The 18,541-nt window shown below is 37.8% G+C and overlaps 2 pseudogenes; both read left to right on the top strand.

The window, feature by feature from the left end:
• The first annotated feature begins 1,344 nt into the window (after window positions 1-1,344).
• LOC136172982 (arylacetamide deacetylase-like) lies at window positions 1,345-8,974 on the top strand (annotated as a pseudogene).
• LOC136173536 (S-adenosylmethionine decarboxylase proenzyme pseudogene) lies at window positions 6,427-7,384 on the top strand (annotated as a pseudogene).
• Window positions 8,975-18,541: the final 9,567 nt, after the last annotated feature.

The raw sequence follows: 18,541 nt of genomic DNA, 5'->3' as shown, positions 1-18,541 counted from the left end.
TCTTCTGTTCTTATAATTCCTGATACATGTGTACGCTCAGTCACTCAGTCGTGTCCGACTCTGTGGCCCCATGGGCTGTAGCCTGGTGGGGTCCTCTGCCCTTAGAATTTTCCAGGCAAGAATAATAGAGTGGGGTGCCATTTCCTACTCCAGAGGATCTTCCTGGCCCAGGGATGAACCCTGTCTCTTGCATTTCCTGCCTTGGCAGTGGATTCTTTACCACTAGCATCACCTGGGAAGCCCATCTTGTTACATATACTACTCTTTATGAATTATATATTTGAAAAATGAATATTTTTTTCCTTAGAGTCCCAATCAGTCTAGACCTTTGAAGAGACAACCATTGAAGTCTTCTGTCTCTTGAACTGTTGGTCTACCTCTCATTTTTATGAGCTTGTTATATATTCTAAAAACTAACATTTTCATAATAAAAGTCTTGCAAATACCATTATTCACATTGTAGCTTTTCTTTCCAATCACTTTATAAGATTTTTAAAATATAAATTCTTCATTCTAACCAAGCTGAATTTATTAATATGTCTTTCATAGTTTCTGAGGATTTGTGTTTAATATGTATATATATATTTTGGGGGGGGGGGGATGACTTCCCTGGTGGCTCAGAGGATAGAGAAATTACTGCAAATGCAGGAGACTGGGGTTCTATCCCTGGATCGGGAAGAGCTCCTGGAGAAGGGAATGGATTAAATTGTTCTTCAGGACTTTTTCCTCTCACTCATCCTCATAGAATCTGGAAGTATAGAACAGCAAATGACCTGTATTTCTTTATCTCCATATTTTTGTTTTTCTCTAGGCTAAGTTCATTCAATCTGCCTAAAAGCATTCTGCTCAGTTGATCCCAAGCTTTACTTTCTCTTCAAGTTTCAGTTTAACTGCAAATTAAAAACCTTTTCCTTCACCAGCATCTTTACAACTATTTCAATGAATTTTGTCCATATTTGTATTAGGATGTCCTTTTATAACTTAAGTCTTTCTTTTGGCTCTGAGAATAAAGAGTTTACTTAGTTCTCCTATTCATTGACAGTATTTATTACAGAATTATATATTTCATATTAATATTCCTATTGGATGAAGGTATAAATAAATAATTACTGTCACTTATGGGAAATCATCATATAGTAATAAAGCATCTGGGTTTGTATATCTTCTGGTGGTATCATGACAGATTTTTTGAAAGATTGTAACTAAAACTTTTGGTGTCATATTGAATATTAATGTGCACTCCTTGGATCAAAAACACCTTTTGCATTTAGAATAGTTGTGTGTGTCTGTTTTATTTTAGGCCCTGTGTACTGAAATATTTGAGCTAAACCAATTTATGGAGTCATGGCATTCTTTTCAGGCTTTCAAAGCATTTCACCAATATCAGATGAAAATATAACTGTGAAAGATACAACATTTAACAACATTGCTGTCCATATATATGTGTGCTAACAGAAGCCAAAATCTTTAAGAAGGGGATTGTTTTATATCCATGGTGGTCGTTGCTGTTTGGGTAGTAATGATAAGGGTGATATTTTGGAAGATTCACTTCATATAGTATGAATGATTACTCTCATACTATGATCTATAAGTTAGATATCGTGTTTCTGCTTCTGAGACTCATTTCATTCAAGCAACATAAATTAATGGAGTTTTTGAAATCTCAGTCTAAATAAATGTTTATTAACATTTAGATTTTAAAACATTTCTGTTACAAAAATTATGAGAGTTTTTGATCCTACCACTCACTGATAGAACTTATGAATTTTCCAGAATGAAGATGAAGTTCTTTAGAAAATAAAAGTGCTTCTTTGTCTTTTGAGCTTATTAACATGTTGCTGCAAATATCTTAGTTATCCTTCAAGACTCAAATGATTATACTTCAAGTATGCTTTCCCAATGGCACCATATAGAGGTCAAAAAATGTTCAGTTTTTTAAATTAAAGTATCGTCTGCTTTCTTGAAATCATCTCCTGCTTAAGAGCATACAACTAAATACTGAGTTATGCTTTCTTTCCTATTTTTCCCCCAGCAACATTTCTATCCCTTTCCCAGATCAAAATGTATTCAGAAAAATAGTTTTGTTTTTTGTTAAAAAGACTTTTAGTAAATTTTTTCTTCTTGTAGGATATCACAATGGATAGGACTGTGGATTAAAAGCAGCAAGATTCTATACCAGGCCCAAGGTCCAAGGTGCTGAGAGTGTGGTTTGCAATGGAAAGGCATGCCACTGTGCTCTGTTGGGTCTATGCCCTGGGGTGAAGCAGGAACCAAAGAAGTCCAAACAGTCCTTCTAAAGTGTGGAACCCAGAGCAGCGCCCCAGTTCCTCAGGTCGGAAGGGAGTCTGATTGCCCGTGTTCTCGGCTGGGTGACTTAGGGAGTGTTGGCAGGAAACTAGTAATATTTTTGAATGTGCAGGAAGAGATGATAGCCATACTGTGGGGCTAAGAACGGTCAGAGACACGAGAAGCCTAGAAACAAGAGGACAGCAGGAAAGAGGATGGCGCTGGCAACACCTAACGCTAAAGGCGTCCTGAAAAGTTAAAGAATGCCTCATGGACAATTCTATTGGTTGTATGAGGGCAGAAGTTACAGAATTATGCGATGTAGATGAATAGTGAAAGAGATCTGAGGGCAAAGCTCTGCCAGCACACAGAAGGAGGAACACGTCTTGCTAGGAGAGGTAAGAAGACTTCAGTGGAGAGGTTGCAAGTTAGTTGTATGTATGCGGAGTTGATTGTATGAAAAGTAATTAAGGGAGTGCTGCTTAAAGATTACAATGAACAGGCAGTATTATTAACTGCTGTTGATACAGTTGGGTTTCTAAAGTAAAACTTTTTTATCATGGCTGATTTGTCTTTCAAATGGGCCCAAATGCTGAAAGCTTTGTTCCTTAAACTATTTTGCTAGATTTGTACTTATATGAGTGCTAATTCCCAACTCACACACACACACACACACACACACACACACACACACACACATACACACATTCTCATGAAAAATATTTATACAAACTTGCAGTCTCTTGTTTACTCAAATCCTTTCTAAATTCTACCCAGAACCCTTGGGAGGATTAATGAGAGATTTCTCCCCTATATCTCAACAGGGCTGTCCACTCACCTCTGTTAAGGCAGCTATTTTATTTTCTTTTGTAATTTTGTTGTTGACCTGTATCTGTGCCCGTATATCTCATTGATGCGAGCACCTTAAAGTCAGAGAATATATCTCTTCATATTTACCTTCCCAGCCTCTAACTACGTGCCAGTTGCATAAAAGGCAGGCAAACAAAGCTAATTTGGACTAGGCAATTGAAAAATTTCTCAAATGGAAAAGGGGCAAATGAAAGGATCACTAAAGAGAATGATTCACATTCTATTGAGATGTGAATATGTGCATTGATCAACATGAAACTAGGATCAGATTTTTTTTTCCTTTTGTTAGTATTTCACAATAAAGAGAAGAAATTTACAATATTGCCACGATAAACTTTATTCTTAACAGTACCATTTTTCAATTGTTATTAGTAATCCATTATTTTTTCTTTTATTTCAGATTATTATACCTCTGACCTTCTGTCAAGATGGACAGCAGACAGATTGATACAGTTGTCACATCAACCAAGTAAGAGCTGTGTTCATTTGATTTTAGGCCACATGCCTCACATATCAACATACATCAGCTATAGAGTGTCTTTTATGGCAAAAATTAATCCATGCTCCTAATGAGACTGACTATAAATAGAGAAATCTAATGTCAGAGACTGTCCAGTCCAGCATTGGAGAGAAAAGACACACACATAATTCAAAAAGAAACAAACACCAAAGACTTCAAAAGTTGTTCAAGGCTGCAGAATCAGAGGGACTTAACTACTGGCTCTGGATTTTTCCCCTATAGTTAGTAGGGTACTAAGGAGGTGGACTTTGGGGCCAGAGGACTGGGATTGAATGTAGATTCTGCAAATTGGTGACTATGTGATATTTTAAAAGATACGAACTCTAAATATTAACAATTTGCAAAACTTATCATTTATATGGGAATTAAATGTTATAATACCTGTAACAGTGCTTGGAATGGTGCCTAGAAGCTAGTAATCCACTGAATAAAGCAACTATTACCATGTTAACTATGAAAGGTAGGACAGAACCTATCTTAAAGTCCTTTTTAGAGCACTCTTTAGAAAGAGTAGGAAAAGGTCTACATTTTCTATGGAATATACTCTCTGTGAGAAGCTACTTAAACCTTAGAAAATAAAAAATTAATGCACTAATGCAATAAAGATTATGTCAAATTGGAATAATTTTATAAAGTTGGAAAAATAACTCTGGAGAAACAGGTAGTAATAATGACTGATTTTTTAAAAACACATATGGGAATTACCAAAACTAGTCATTCTGTAAATATTTGTTGCTAGCAAAAGATAGCAGCTAAAAAAAAAAAGATAGCAACTGGAAAGTTTTCCACCAAAACTGAACCAAATTGATCATTCAAACTCTAAATTTTGATTATAAAAATGATATTCAGAGATTGCCAGTCACATTTTATGATTAGGAAAAATACATTTTTCAACAAGTATCCTGTTGATAAAAACAAAATTTTACTTTTGATTGTGAATCAGAAGTACCTGCCTTATTTTAGTATATGACTAAGAATCAATGGTTATAGCACAGGAAACTCTACTCAGTATTCTATATACTCTTTTGTAATAACCTATATGGCAAAATAATCTGAAAAAGAATGGACATATGTACAACTGAACGACTTTACTATACACTTGAAACTAATACGTAAATCAGATATGTGCATGCTAAGTCACTTTAGTCATGTCTGAGTCTTTGTGACTCCAAGGACTGTAGCCAGGTTCCTCTGTCCATGGGATTCTCCAGGCAAGAATACTTGAGTGGGTTGCCTTGCCCTTCTCCGGGGGATCTTCCCGACCCAGGGATCAAACCTGCGTGTCTTATGTCTCCTGCATTGGCAGACAGGTTCTTTACTACTAGCACCACCTGGGGCACTTCAACAGAAAATAAAAAGTAAATAAAAAATAAAACTAATTTAAATGGTAAATAAATCAGTGATTGTTTTTTTGTCTACAGCTACAGACTAGCCCCAAACTGCCATTTTCCGGTTCAATTTGAAGATGGGTACACTGCATTAAAATGTTTTTTACAGCCCCAAATTCTTGAAATATGTGTAGATCCTGGGAGAATTGGTATCTCTGGAGACAGTACTAGAGGGAATTTAGATGCAAGAATGACCCAGCAGGTAAGATGCCCAGCATTTTCACTTATTGGGTTTTCTTTTGTCTTTTACTAAAAAATTTTGATTCTTACTTCTAAATTATAAATACACTCTTTAAGTATTTTTTTTCTTTTACTTATTTTGAGGAACACTGAGGTGAACAATTTTACACTTTAATACTTTTGTAAATACTGGTACAATTTCCTGTATAGTATATAAGTATTTTTTAAGAAATAAAATCAATAAATGACAGCAATAACTATAATTAGGAAATCAAAATATTTTATTTAATCTGAGTATATTCATAATATATATTCAGAATGTTGTATATTATAACATACTATAATATGTGTATGTATCTTACTAGAAGCAAATATAGGTCATTACTGAGAGAAGGCAACCTGATCCTAGGTCTCAATTTATTCCAGAAATTAACTTTTCATTTCAATAATCAATAGAAAGCTGAAGGTAAGCAGGTATATAGACAAAGAGGAAAGTAAGAACTAGTTACAGGGGGAAAATATCACCCCAATTCAGGTAACATTATCCTTAGAAAAAATGTTTTAGTAGAATCTGTTTAATAGAAATAAAAATATATTTTAAAACTTAGAAATATGCTCATGGAAGAAGCTGTAAATTATGGATTATTCAGAAAATAAAGAAATAAAACTTCAATATATAAAAATATTAGCCTTCAAAGTTAAGCATTTAATATAGACTTTAATATTATTTGTAGAGCAGTTTTAGATTCATGGCAAAATTGAGAAGAAGACAAAAATTTTCAAACTACCCTCTGTCACACATACATAGCAGTCTTCATTATCCATATCCCCACCCAGAGTGAGTCATTTGTTTCAGTTAACGAATGTGTATTTACACATCATCATCATCCAAAGTTCATAGTTTGCTCTTGGTTTTACAACGTAGATATTTGTTATCATATTGACTGCAATACAATATAGAAATTGGAACACAGATCAGAAAAAATTGTGATACTGAACAGCTAGATTAAAAGAAAATGAAAAATGAAAAAAGACATTTAAGACTAACATGAATATATTAGGCCGATATGTGAAAAGATAATATGAATATATCTTTCTAAATCGAGGACAAAATGAGGACATATTTTTACAAATAAAGAGAATTCACTGCCCAGCCTACTGTCGCTTTGGATTTTAAAGAGGATGGTTTCAGGCGGAAGAGCATCAACCGCAGACGGCGGCCCGAAAGGGCAGCTCGCTCACGGCGCGGTCCACGGTGTGAGCGAGCACTCGCTGTATCCTCTCTCGGGGGAACAGCCAGCCTCAAGAGACAGCTGTGCCTGCCTCTGTTCCCACCAGCCTCGCGCTCAGGCTCCCACACACACCAAAAAACAAAAAAAGCCAGGAAATGTTTATTAATCCTTTTTCTTAAAAGCGAATGTAAAGCTACGGCAAAACTGAACCTGAGCTTTCCTAGCAGGTGGAAGCGCCTGCAGTGGCGGCGTCCTCTGCGGGAACGCAGCTTTAACGTGATCGATTTTCTGGGGTGGGTGGTGGGTCGCTAGTCTCATGGTTACGGAAGCTGCACTTTTTTTGGAGGAAAACCGAGAAGCTGCTGGAAGTTTGGCTCTCCACGCAGCAGCCCATCACAAGCCGAGGGTCTGGGGACCTTCCCACCACGCCGAGACCAGACTGGGTCATGCTTTTGAGGACCGTGCAGCAGTGCAAGCCTGTAACGGAAGCTGGCAGGCAGGAAGCCTATGTGCTCAGTGGGAGCGCTGTCTTTGTCTCTAAGGGACCCTCTCATTTTGAAGACATGTGCTACCATCCTCCTGCTGAAAGCACTGATCCCCTTGTTGAAAGTTGCTAGGGATTACAGTGAATTTGGCTTAATTTAAAGCTTCTTTTATTCTCATAAGAATTTCATGGAGTTGTCTCACCAAGGGTACCCCCACAGGCAAAAACAGACTTTGTTAATGCAGTTTTCCCAAATGGAACAGCATATTGTATGGGACGCATGAATTCTGACTGTTCGTATTTTGTATACTTTGGATTTCCCACAGAGTTGGGTAATCAATCAGCCATATCAAACCCTGGAATTCTGATGAGTGAGCTTGACCCAGCAGTCAGTTTAAAGAAGAAAATCATATGGTTATCTTAATAAGCGTGAACTGTTTACAGATAATACTCAGCATCTATAAAGATGAAGCAAATAGGAAATGGTGAATAGAAGAGAATTTCCTAACTTTGAAAAAAGTATGTAAACAAAAACACTTAGAAGAAGCATCATTCTTATTGGGTAGTTATTAAAAGTTTTCTCTTGAAAATTGGATGCACACTACCGCTACCAAATTGTACTTGAAGTCCTGGCCAGTTCTCTGATTGATGAGTGAGCAATACCATTTTTCAGTGTGATAATCAGTTTGCCTTCTATTAAATAGGCCAGTACTTCAGGTATATCCAAGACAAAGTTGGTGGTGTTTGAAAAAACAACCTTTTGAAAGTCTGAAAATTTTAATTTATCCAAACATTACTGTGCAACAAAAAAGAAAAAAACTTGAGTTACTAGATACATATCTTACGACTGGTAGAATAATCATTTTGTCTCATTGTGCTCAGAAGCACATTGCAGGAAAATTAGCTTAGAAGAAAATGATAAAATTTTACTGTTCCTGGAAAGACAAGGACTAGACCTAGAAAAGATAGAGCAGTGCTGAAAAAAATTAAAAATTAATAGTTTTACATGGTTTATACTCTTTCAAGATCAAACATCTCTTCAGTATGAGAGCTATCTCCTTCCCATCACAATGTTTCTTGACATACTTAGATATTTAAAATAGTCTTAATAATGAAAAAGAGGATCAAATACCTGCAGGTTACATAAGTATGCAATTATTATTATAATAAAAGATCCTTTAACAAGGTTTATGCAGAGAGTCCTGATTATTTTTGTTTTGAAAATTAAAATTTATATTTAGTTTATGGACATCTACCACTAAAATTTGCTTGATCGTAATATTTTTATTCTTTTACCAACTGTGTAAATTATGTTATATTTTTAAGGATTTTTAAATTTAAGTATGCCTTTTTTGCAATGTGGGTTTTTTTTTCCATTAAAATGACTTATACAATCAACATATCCTAATATCTTTCAGCTCTTAGAAGATCCACACGTCAAGATCAAACTCAAGGTCCAATCTTTAATATATCCCGTTCTTCAGAATTTTGATTTCGATTTACCATCATATTGAGAAAATGCACAGTAACCGGTTCTGTCTAAATCACTCATGGTCAGATTCTGGAGTGAATATTTCACTACAGATAGATCACTTAAGAAAGCAATGCTTTCCAAACAACTCATTCCTCTAGAATCAAGCCATCTGTTCAAATTTGTTAATTGGAGTTCTTTGCTCCCTGAGACATTTTAGAGAGGCCACATTTATAAAACTATAACACATGGTAGTTAAGAGCTGGCTAAAAAATATCCAGGGATTCAGGATGTGACACTTCACCCTCACTAGCTGATAACCACAAGTTGTGTGGTTTACCCCTGACTTATGTCATCATTTGTCAATATGATGTCTTAAGGGATTATAGACTCATGTATGTTACTCGACTTTGGAATTCTGGAGTTCGAGTGGTGCATAACCACATAGAGGGTACATTCCATGGAACACTTTCTTTTCTTTTTACTAAAGTTGGTTATAGTGCAGTCAATCAGTATATTAGTTGGCTACATGAAAACCTGTAGTAAAAATCTGATCAATATAGAAAAATGTAAACCCCAGTGTTGTAGGAAAAGCTTACAAAGAATTCACATTAAGAATGTGTGTTTTATAGATCAGTCTTCCTAAATCCACATGCATATCATTGTTGTTATTGTCAAAGAATGTTTTTTATACATTAGTCTCAGAGTGGATACACTCACTTTTGTTTCTCAGAATATATTATTTTTCTGTTGTTTTTATCATCTTAAAAAGTCTAGATTTCTTACATTCCTTTCATTTTTCTTGCCTGATAAATGTTATTTCAGCTAGAAGTAATATGTGCTTGTTTATTGCAAAGGATTCACTCAGCATGATTTCAGGTCCTTGGAGAAGATCTATTTATTGATGGCAGGAATGAAGCTGTTGCTGCCGTAGCAGTTTAGTCACTAAGCCATGTCTGACTCTTGTGACCCCATGGATGCTAGCCTGCCAGACTGCTCTGACCAGGGGATTTCCTAGCAAAAAATGCTGGAGTGGGTTGCCATTTCCTTCTCCAGGGGGTCATCCTGACTCAGGAATCGAACCTCCATCTCCTGCATTGTCAGGCAGATTCCTTACCCTGAGCAACCAGGGAAGCCCAAACACTGTCATTGGTCTTCCCTTCACTGGTGGTCAAGTGGTTTAGAACCTGTCTGCCAATGCAGGGAACACGAGTTCGGCCCCTGGTCCTGGATGATTCCACATGCTGCCAAGAAACTAAGCTCGTGCACCAAAACTCTTGAGCCAAAAACAGCAAAGTTAGCTGAGGATGTTTATATAAAACAAGCAAAATCATTGCTAAATAAATGAATGGATATGAATTTGACAAGAACAGAAGCCCAGAAGCATAACTTATGTATTATTATTATGTACATTCTCTAAAATTTATACCTCACCTCAGTCATTCAGTCATGTCCAACTCTTTGTGACCCCATGGACTGCAGTGTGCCAGGCTTCCCTGTCCATCACCAACTCCCGGAGCTTACTCAAACTCATGTCCATGGAGCTGGTGATGCCATTCAACTGTCTCATCCTCTGTCACTCCCTTCTTCTCCCACCCTCACTCTTTCTAAGCAGCAGGGTCTTTTCCAATGAGTCAGTTCTTCGCATCAGGTGGCCAAAGTATTGGAGCTTCAGCATTGGTCCTTCCAATGAATATTCAGGACTGATTTCCTTTAGGTTTCACTTACTGGATCTCCTTGCAATCCAAGGAACTCTCAAGGGTCTTCTCCAACACCACAGTTCAAAAGCATCAATTCTTTGGCACTCAGTTTTCTTTATAGTCCAAATTTCACATCCATACATGACTACTAGAAAATTTCTCCTGGCAATCTTGATTCCACCTTGTGCTTCATCCAGCCTGGCATTTCACATGATGTACTCTCATATAAGTTAGATAAGCAAGGTGACTATATACAGCCTTGACATACTCCTTCCCTGATTTGAAACCAGTCTGTTCTTCCATGTTCATGTCCATGTTGCTTCTTGACCTGCATACAGATTTCTCAGGAGGCAGGTCAGGTGGTCTGGTATTCTCATCTCTTGAAGAATTTTCTGCAGTTTTCTGTGGTCCATACAGTCAAAGACTTTGGTATAGTCAATAAAGCAGAAGTATATGTTTTTCTGGAACTCTCTTGCTTTCTCTATGATCCAATGAGTGTTTGCAATTTGATCTCTGGTTCCTCTGCTTTTTCGAAATCCAGCTTGAACATCTGGAAGTTCCCGGTTCATGTACTGTCAAAGCCTGGTTTGGAGGATTTTGAGCATTACTTTGCTAGCATGTGAGATGAGTGTAATTGTGTGGTAGTTTGAACATTCTAACAGAAGCAGAAGATATTAAGAACAGGTATCAAGAATACACAGTAGAACTATACAAAAAAGATCTTCATGACCCAGATAATCACAATGATATTATCACTCACCTAGGCCAGACATCCTGGAATGCAAAAACATGTGGGCCTTAGGAAGCATCTCTATGAACAAAACTAGTGGAGGTGATAGAATTCTGGTTGATCTATTTCAAATCCTGAAAGATGATGCTGTGAAAGTGCTGCACTCAATATGCCAGCAAATTTGGAACACTCCCTACTGGCCACAGAACTGGGAAAGGTCAGTTTTCATTCCAATACCAAAGAAAGGCAATGCCAAAGAATGCTCAAACTACCACACAATTACACTCATCTCACATGCTAGTAAAGTAATGCTCAAAGTTCTCCAAGCCAGGCTTCAATAGTACATAAACCGTGAAATTCTAGATGTTCAAAAACTGGTTTTAGAAAAGGCAGAGGAACCAAAGATCAAATTGTCAGCATTCATTGGATCATTGAAAAAGCAAGCGAGTTCCAGAAAATCATCTATTTCTGTTTTATTGACTATGCCAAATCCTTTGACTGTGTGGATCACAACAAATTGTGGAAAATTCTTAAACAGGTGGGAATACCAGACCACCTGACCTGCCTCTTGAGAAATCTGTATGCAGCTGAGGAAGCGACAGTTAGAACTGGACATGGAATAAGAGACTGGTTCCAAATAGGGAAAGGAGTGAGTCAAGGCTGTACATTGTCACCGTGCTTGTTTAACTTATATGCAGAGTACATCATGAGAAATGCTGGGCTGGGTGAAGCACGAGGTGGAATCAAGATTGCTGGGAGAAATATCAATAACCTCAGATATGCAGATGACACCACCCTTATGGCATAAAGCAAAGAAAAACTAAAGAGCCTCTTGATGAATGTGAAAAGGGATAGTGAAAAAGGTGGTTTAAAGCTCAACATTCAGAAAACTAAGATCATGGCATCTGGTCCCATCACCTCATGGGAAATAGATGGGGAGACAGTGGAAAGAGAGAGAGACTTTACTGGGGGGGGGGGCCTCCAAAATCACTGCAGATGGTGACTGCAGCCATGAAATTTAGAAAGACCCTTGCTCCTTGGAAGGAAAGTTATGACCAACCTAGACAGCATATTAAAAAGCAGAGACATTACTTTGTCAACAAAGGTCTGTCTAGTTAAGACTATGACTTTTCCAGTGGTCATGTATGGATGCGAGAGCTGGACTATAAAGAAAGCTGAGCACCAAAGAATTGATGCTTGTGAACTGTGGTGTTGGAGAAAACCCTTGAGGGTCACTTGGACTGCAAGGAGATCAACCAGTCCATTCTAAAGGAAATCAGTCCTGAATATTCATTGGAAGGACTGATGCTGAAACTGAAATTCCAATACTTTGGCCACCTGATGCAAAGAACTGACTCATTTGAAAAGACCCTGATGCTGTGAAAGATTGAAGGCGGGAGAGAAGAGGACCACAGAGGATGAGGTGGTTGGATGGCATCACTGACTCAATGGACATGAGTTTGAGTAAACTCTGGGAGTTGGTGATGGAAAGGGAGGCCTGACATGCTGCAATCCATAGGGTCGCAAAGAGTCGGACACGACTGAGCGACTGAACTGAACTGAACTGAACTGATTTGGTATTTCCTGCTTCCCTGGTGGTCAGATGGTAAAGAGTCTGCCTGCAGTGCGGGAGACCGAGGTTCGTTCCCTGTGTTGGAAAGATCCGCTGGAGAAGGAAATAGCAACCCAGTCCAGTATTCTTGCCTGGCAAATCACATGGACAGAGGAGCCTGGCAGGCTACCATCCGTGGGGTTACAAAGAGTCAGACACAACTGAGTGACTTCACTTTCTTTCTTTTTTTCTTCTTATTTCATATTTAAGGCTGTTACAAATTGCAATACTTTATTTGTAATTTTTGTTTTCTTATTATTGATATCAGGAATATAGAAGCACAATTGCTTTTATATATCTATCTTATAGTTCAAAACCTTGCTTTAGTTTGCTAGTAGTTCTAAAACTTCTCAATGAAATATTTATGACTTTCTATGTAGATAATCCTGCCATCTGTGAATAATTATCCTTAAAAATCTGCTTACTGTTTGATGCATATTCCTTGTCTTATTGCACTGCCTAGGACCTCCAGTATAAAGTTAGGGGAAAAAAGACTGGCAAGAAAGGGCATTTTTTGTTTTTTCCAGTGTTCAGATTTTAATTATTTGATATCGAGTCTACTATTTAAGTGTTTGATATTAGGTCTGTACTTTGGAGTTGCTTTTTTACCAGTGTGTATATTCCCTTCCCCTTCAAGATTTGAAGTTTCACTGGGACAAGAAAATAATTGCTGAATTTTGTCTAATATGGTTGCTACATAAATTGATATGATTGCAAGCCTTTTTTCCCCTTTATCCAGTTTATCTGGTTGTTTAATCTGCAAGATTAATTTTTGTACTCCAGAGATGAACTCCATAATAGCATATAATACTTTATTACTTTTTCTTAATTTTTATTACTTTTATTACTTTTTCTTTCTTTCTTTTTTAAGAACAGATTTTTATTCCACTTAGAGACTCTTAGTTGTGCTCCATAATCATCAGAGTACATGACAGTCAGTAAATGACTTTGTAAATAAAACCCCTCATTTTATCAACTGTCATTGACTCCTCTGCTTTCTGCTGAAGAAAAGGAGAAAGCATCAATGTAAAGTTGTCAGGTGGGGTAGAAATATACAACAAAGAACACAGCACAAAGTCCTTTCATGTGTGAATTTCCCCCTCGCCCCACAAGACCAACACCGTATCTTTCCATTCAATCTATTACCAAGCCTGTTATTTTGATAAAGGTCTTTGAGAACATTTGTTTGCAGGGCAGGAACAAAGATTCAGACATAGAGAATGCACCTGTGGACACAGAGGGAGGTGGGGAAGGGTGAGACAAATTGGGGGATAAGACAGTCATGCACGTGTGGGAACCTCCAGTACAGCGCAGGGAACTTCGCTTGGGGCTTTGTAGTGACCTAGAGGGGTCAGATGGGGGTGGGTGGCAGGGAAATTCAAGAGGGAGAGGATATATGTACACATATAGATGATTCACTTAGTTTTACAACAGAAGTTAACACAATGTTGTAAAGCAATTATACTCCAACTTTCAAAAGGTAATGATTTGGAAAATGTGAACATGTAGCAACAAAGAATAGCTATTGGGCCAGAAACTAGTAACACTTTAGAAAATAGATCAGCCTTATAGCAGGGATATAGAACATGATAACATGCCTCCCAGAACATGATAACCCTGTCTGAAACACATTTCTAAGTTGCTTTTTAAAAAATAAGTGTGTATTTATTTGTTTGCACCAGGGTTAAGGTGCAGCCCATGGGCTCTAGTCCCCTGACTAGTTGAACCTGGGTGCCCAGCATTGGGAACTCAGAGTCTTAGACAATGGACCCCAGGAAACTTCCTCCTAAATTGTTTTACAGACACCGGACTCCCACACTAGGAAACTATTAACCACAATACATAACCCTCAGACTGGTTTGTACCATAAGGTTGATGATGTTGACCCAAGTATCTCCCTCAGCCAGCAACCAATCAAAAAAAAAAAAAAAAAAAAATCCAAAGTCTTATCAGGCACCCTGCAACCCACTAATGTTGCCTTTAAAAACCCTTCCCTGAAAGTCAATGGGGATTTCAGGTATTTTGAGCACTGACTGCTCATTCTCCTTGCTTCAGTTCAGTTTAGTCACTCAGTCATGCCCCTACTCTTTGCCCTGTGGACTGCAGCACACCAGGCCTCCCTGTCCATCACCAACTCCTGGAACTTACTCAAACTCATGTCCATTGAGTCAGTGATGACATACAACCATCTCATCCTCTGTCATCCCCTTCTCCTCCCACCTTCAATCTTCCCAGCATCAGGGTCTTCTCAAATGAGTCAGAGTTCTTCCCATCAGGTGGCCAAAGTATTGGAGTTTCAGCTTCAGCATCAGTCCTTCCAATGAACACCCAGGACTGATCTCCTTTAGGATGGACTGGTTGGATCTCCTTGCAGTCCAAGGGACTCTTAAGAGTCTTCTCCAACACCACAGTTCAAAAGCATCAATTCTCTGGCGCTCAGCTTCCTTTATAGTCCAACTCTCACATCCATACATGACCACTGGAAAAACCACAGCCTTGACCAGACGGACCTTTGTTGGTAATGTCTCTGGTTTTTAATTTGCTGTCTAGGTTGGTCATAACTTTTCTTCCAAGGAGCAAGAGTCTTTTAAGGCAAACCATTCAATATCACAGTCATCCAAGTCTATGTTCCAGCCAGTAATGCTGAAGAAGCTGAAATCGAATGGTTCTACAAAGACCTATAAGACCTTCTAGAACTAACACCCCCAAAAAGATGTCCTTTTCATTACAGGAGACTGGAATGCAAAAGTAGGAAATCAAGAAACACCTGGAGTAACAACCAAATTTGGCCTTGGAGTACAGAATGAAGCAGGGCAAAGGCTAATAGAGCTTTGCCAAGAGAACTCACTGGTCATAGCAAACACCCTCTTCCAACAGCAAAAGAGAAGACTCTACACATGGACTTCATCACATGATCAACACTGAAACCAGATTGATTATATCCTTTGCAGTCAAAAATGGGGAAGCTCTATATAGTCAGCAAAAACAAGAGCCAGAGCTGACCATGGCTCAGATCATGAACTGCTTATTGCCAAATTCAGACTTAAAGAAAGTAGGGAAAACCAACAGACCATTCAGGTATGACCTAAATTATATCCCTTACAATTATACAGTGGAAGTGAGAAATAGATTCAAGGGATTAGATCTGATAGACAGAGTGCCTGAAGAATTATGGACAGAGGTTTGTGACATTGTACAGGAGACAGGGATCAAGACCATCTCCAAGAAAAAGAAATGCAAAAAAGCAAAATGGCTCTCTGAGGAGGTCTTACAAATAGCTTTGAAAAGAAGAGAAGTAAAAAGCAAAGGAGAAAAGGAAAGATATACCCATCTGAATGCAGAGTTCCAAAGAATAGCAAGGAGAGATAAGAAAGTCTTCCTCAGAGATCAATGCAAAGAAATAGAGGAAAACAACAGAATGGGAAAGACTAGAGGTCTCCTTGCTTGGCACCATGCAATAAATGCTGTACTTTCCTTTACCACAATTCAGGGTCAGTTGATAGGCTTTGATATGTCTTGGGTAAGCAGACCCCAATCTATGTTCAGTAACACTAACAGATGATGTTCTGAGAATGACCAGTGTTGTCCTTGAATTTTACATGGTTCATAAAGTTCAACTATTCAATGATGCAGGAACATGTCCAAAACCACATGTACAATGGCACCTAGCCCCATTTTGGATGCCTGAACCACAGTTTTACATCTTGTCAAAACAAAGAACAAAATGTGACTGGTACATTCCTTCAAGGTTTCCAAAGAGACAGAATAGCATGCACATAGTAAGACAGCTCAACATTGGTGTTTGGGAAGAAAACCTCATCTTCAGTAGTACTAGCATTAGTGACATAGGAAGGGGAGCATTCATCCCTTCCTTCAAATTTGGACATCCTAAACAACCTGGTGACTGCATTCTTTTTTTTTTTTTCCTTTAGACTGGCAAAATTTATTTAGAAACAGTAATAAAACATAGATGGAATAGTGAATATGCATTCTTTTTTTTTAGTTGGTTAAAACAGATGGATGTTTGACAGGCCGTAACACAGACTGCTCTACTTGGCAGAAAGTTCAAGCCAAATCATGTATAATCCAGGATGACTTCTGCATATCACAGTATATGAAAATTTCTTCCATCAAAATAATCAACAGGTACATGAAAAGGTACTCAATATGACTAATCATCAGGGAAATACAATTCAAATAGTGAGATATCACCACACACCAGTTTGGATGGTGATTTTTTAAAAAGCCACGAGAGAAATGAGAAGATGTTGAGAAAAGGGAAACCCGATCCCATGTTGGAAGGAATGTAAACTGGTTCTTCCACCATGAAAAATGTTATGCATTTTCCTCAAGAATTTGTTTTTAATTAATAGCATGTTAATGCAGAAGTTTAGCTTTTATGTATCTGTTTTAATCTGAGAAAGGTTTGCTTTTTGATAGGCAAGCTATTGCTCACAAATTCTATTACTTATACTATTACTGTGACCTATTGCTAAACTTCACCTGAATGTTTTTAAAATTAAAGTATGTATTTTAAGACAGAAACTGTTGAACAAAGCAAGAAGAAAGAGATAGAGGCAGAGAAGTGTGATAGTTGATCTTTAGACATTTCACCCTGAGTCTTAACCTGCTCTTTCATCCTGTCCAATGCCTTCTCCTAAAACAACAACTATATGAAAATTTGTATGTTTTTGTTTTAACACTGAATTAATTGCCAGGCAGAGAACACATACCAGGTAAGAAATTCAGTGAGTCATTTTCAGAGGAGGAAAAGCAGACGTTTTTAAGAATTAAGGAGTGAAAGGGCATACTCCACATTGATTATGGTCATTAAGAACTGAAATGCAACTGTTTATGTAGGACTGACGAGTCCATAGGTCTGTATACAAGGCCCCTCGATCAATAGTCAGGAAGGAATTTCCAGTTAAATTCAGGTCAGGGTTACTTAAATTCATGGTTCTTTAAGAAAATTAGCCTCAGAAGTGTTTTAGCATTAAGTTTTGATTCTCTCCTGGGCAAGTAGTTTTGTACTTTAAAAATTTTCCTTTTATACTATCCACCTTCTATACAGAAATTCCCTTAACAACACCTAACAAGGTAGTTATCCAAGTTCTTTTTCTTCCTTTCTAGAAAGTGGAACAGTGACAGAATCACACATTTTACATAAATCAGCAGAATTAGCTTGGGTACATGACATCTTCACTTCCAATATTATTTAGTGGAGTTATGTAACAATTGAGGTTATATATTAACCAAATAGAATTTGAAATAGGAAGTTATATATTAAGCTGAGAAATGCACTTTTAAAATTGGACTTACAAAGTCTACATCAGTGCCTTTTATTTCACAAAGTCCATTATCTTTCCCTGGTTAACCCAACAGCAGACCTAAGACTTGGCTTAGGCTTGGGTGCTGCAAAGTTTTCCATTATTCACTCCAAAACTACTCCAGTCACTACATAGCTATTAAGATGATCAATTTGTATATGACTGACTTTTAATAAAGCTATAATAAAGATATCATTAAAGATATATTAAGCTTTTTTATGGATCCCTTTGTTTTCCTCTCTTTCCTGGTGGCTCAAATGGTAAAGAAACTGTCAGAAATGCAGAGAACCCGGTTCAATCCTTGGATCAAAAGATCCCCTGTAAAATATCCCTTGGAATACCCACTCCAGTATTCTGTCCTGGAGAATTCTATGGGCAGAGGAGCCTGGTGGGCTACAGCCCGTGGGGTCAAAAGAGTCAGATACAACTGAGTAACTAAGACACATACACAGAGGAAGCATGTGTCTGTTCTCTTTTCCAGAATCTTTGAGAATATTCTCTAAAGTGGTGCTCCACAATTCTTTTTCTCATATGCTAATGCAGGCAGATTTGATATGACCTGTCAAAATGTGAGTATTATCCCTTACAAACCGCACACGAGCTGGAACTTCAGCTCTTATCCTCAGCCCTAGTCCTTTGTACCCGCCATGTCACAACCTACTGTGCCAATGAGGGAACTCCATGGCCCAGAAGTTATATAATAACTAGGTGGTGTTTGCCTCTCTTTAGCTTCAGGCATTG

Source organism: Muntiacus reevesi, chromosome 8 (assembly GCF_963930625.1).
Source record: "Muntiacus reevesi chromosome 8, mMunRee1.1, whole genome shotgun sequence".
Classification (NCBI taxonomy): Eukaryota; Metazoa; Chordata; class Mammalia; order Artiodactyla; family Cervidae; genus Muntiacus; species Muntiacus reevesi.
This window is presented reverse-complemented; position numbering and strand designations above follow the sequence as displayed.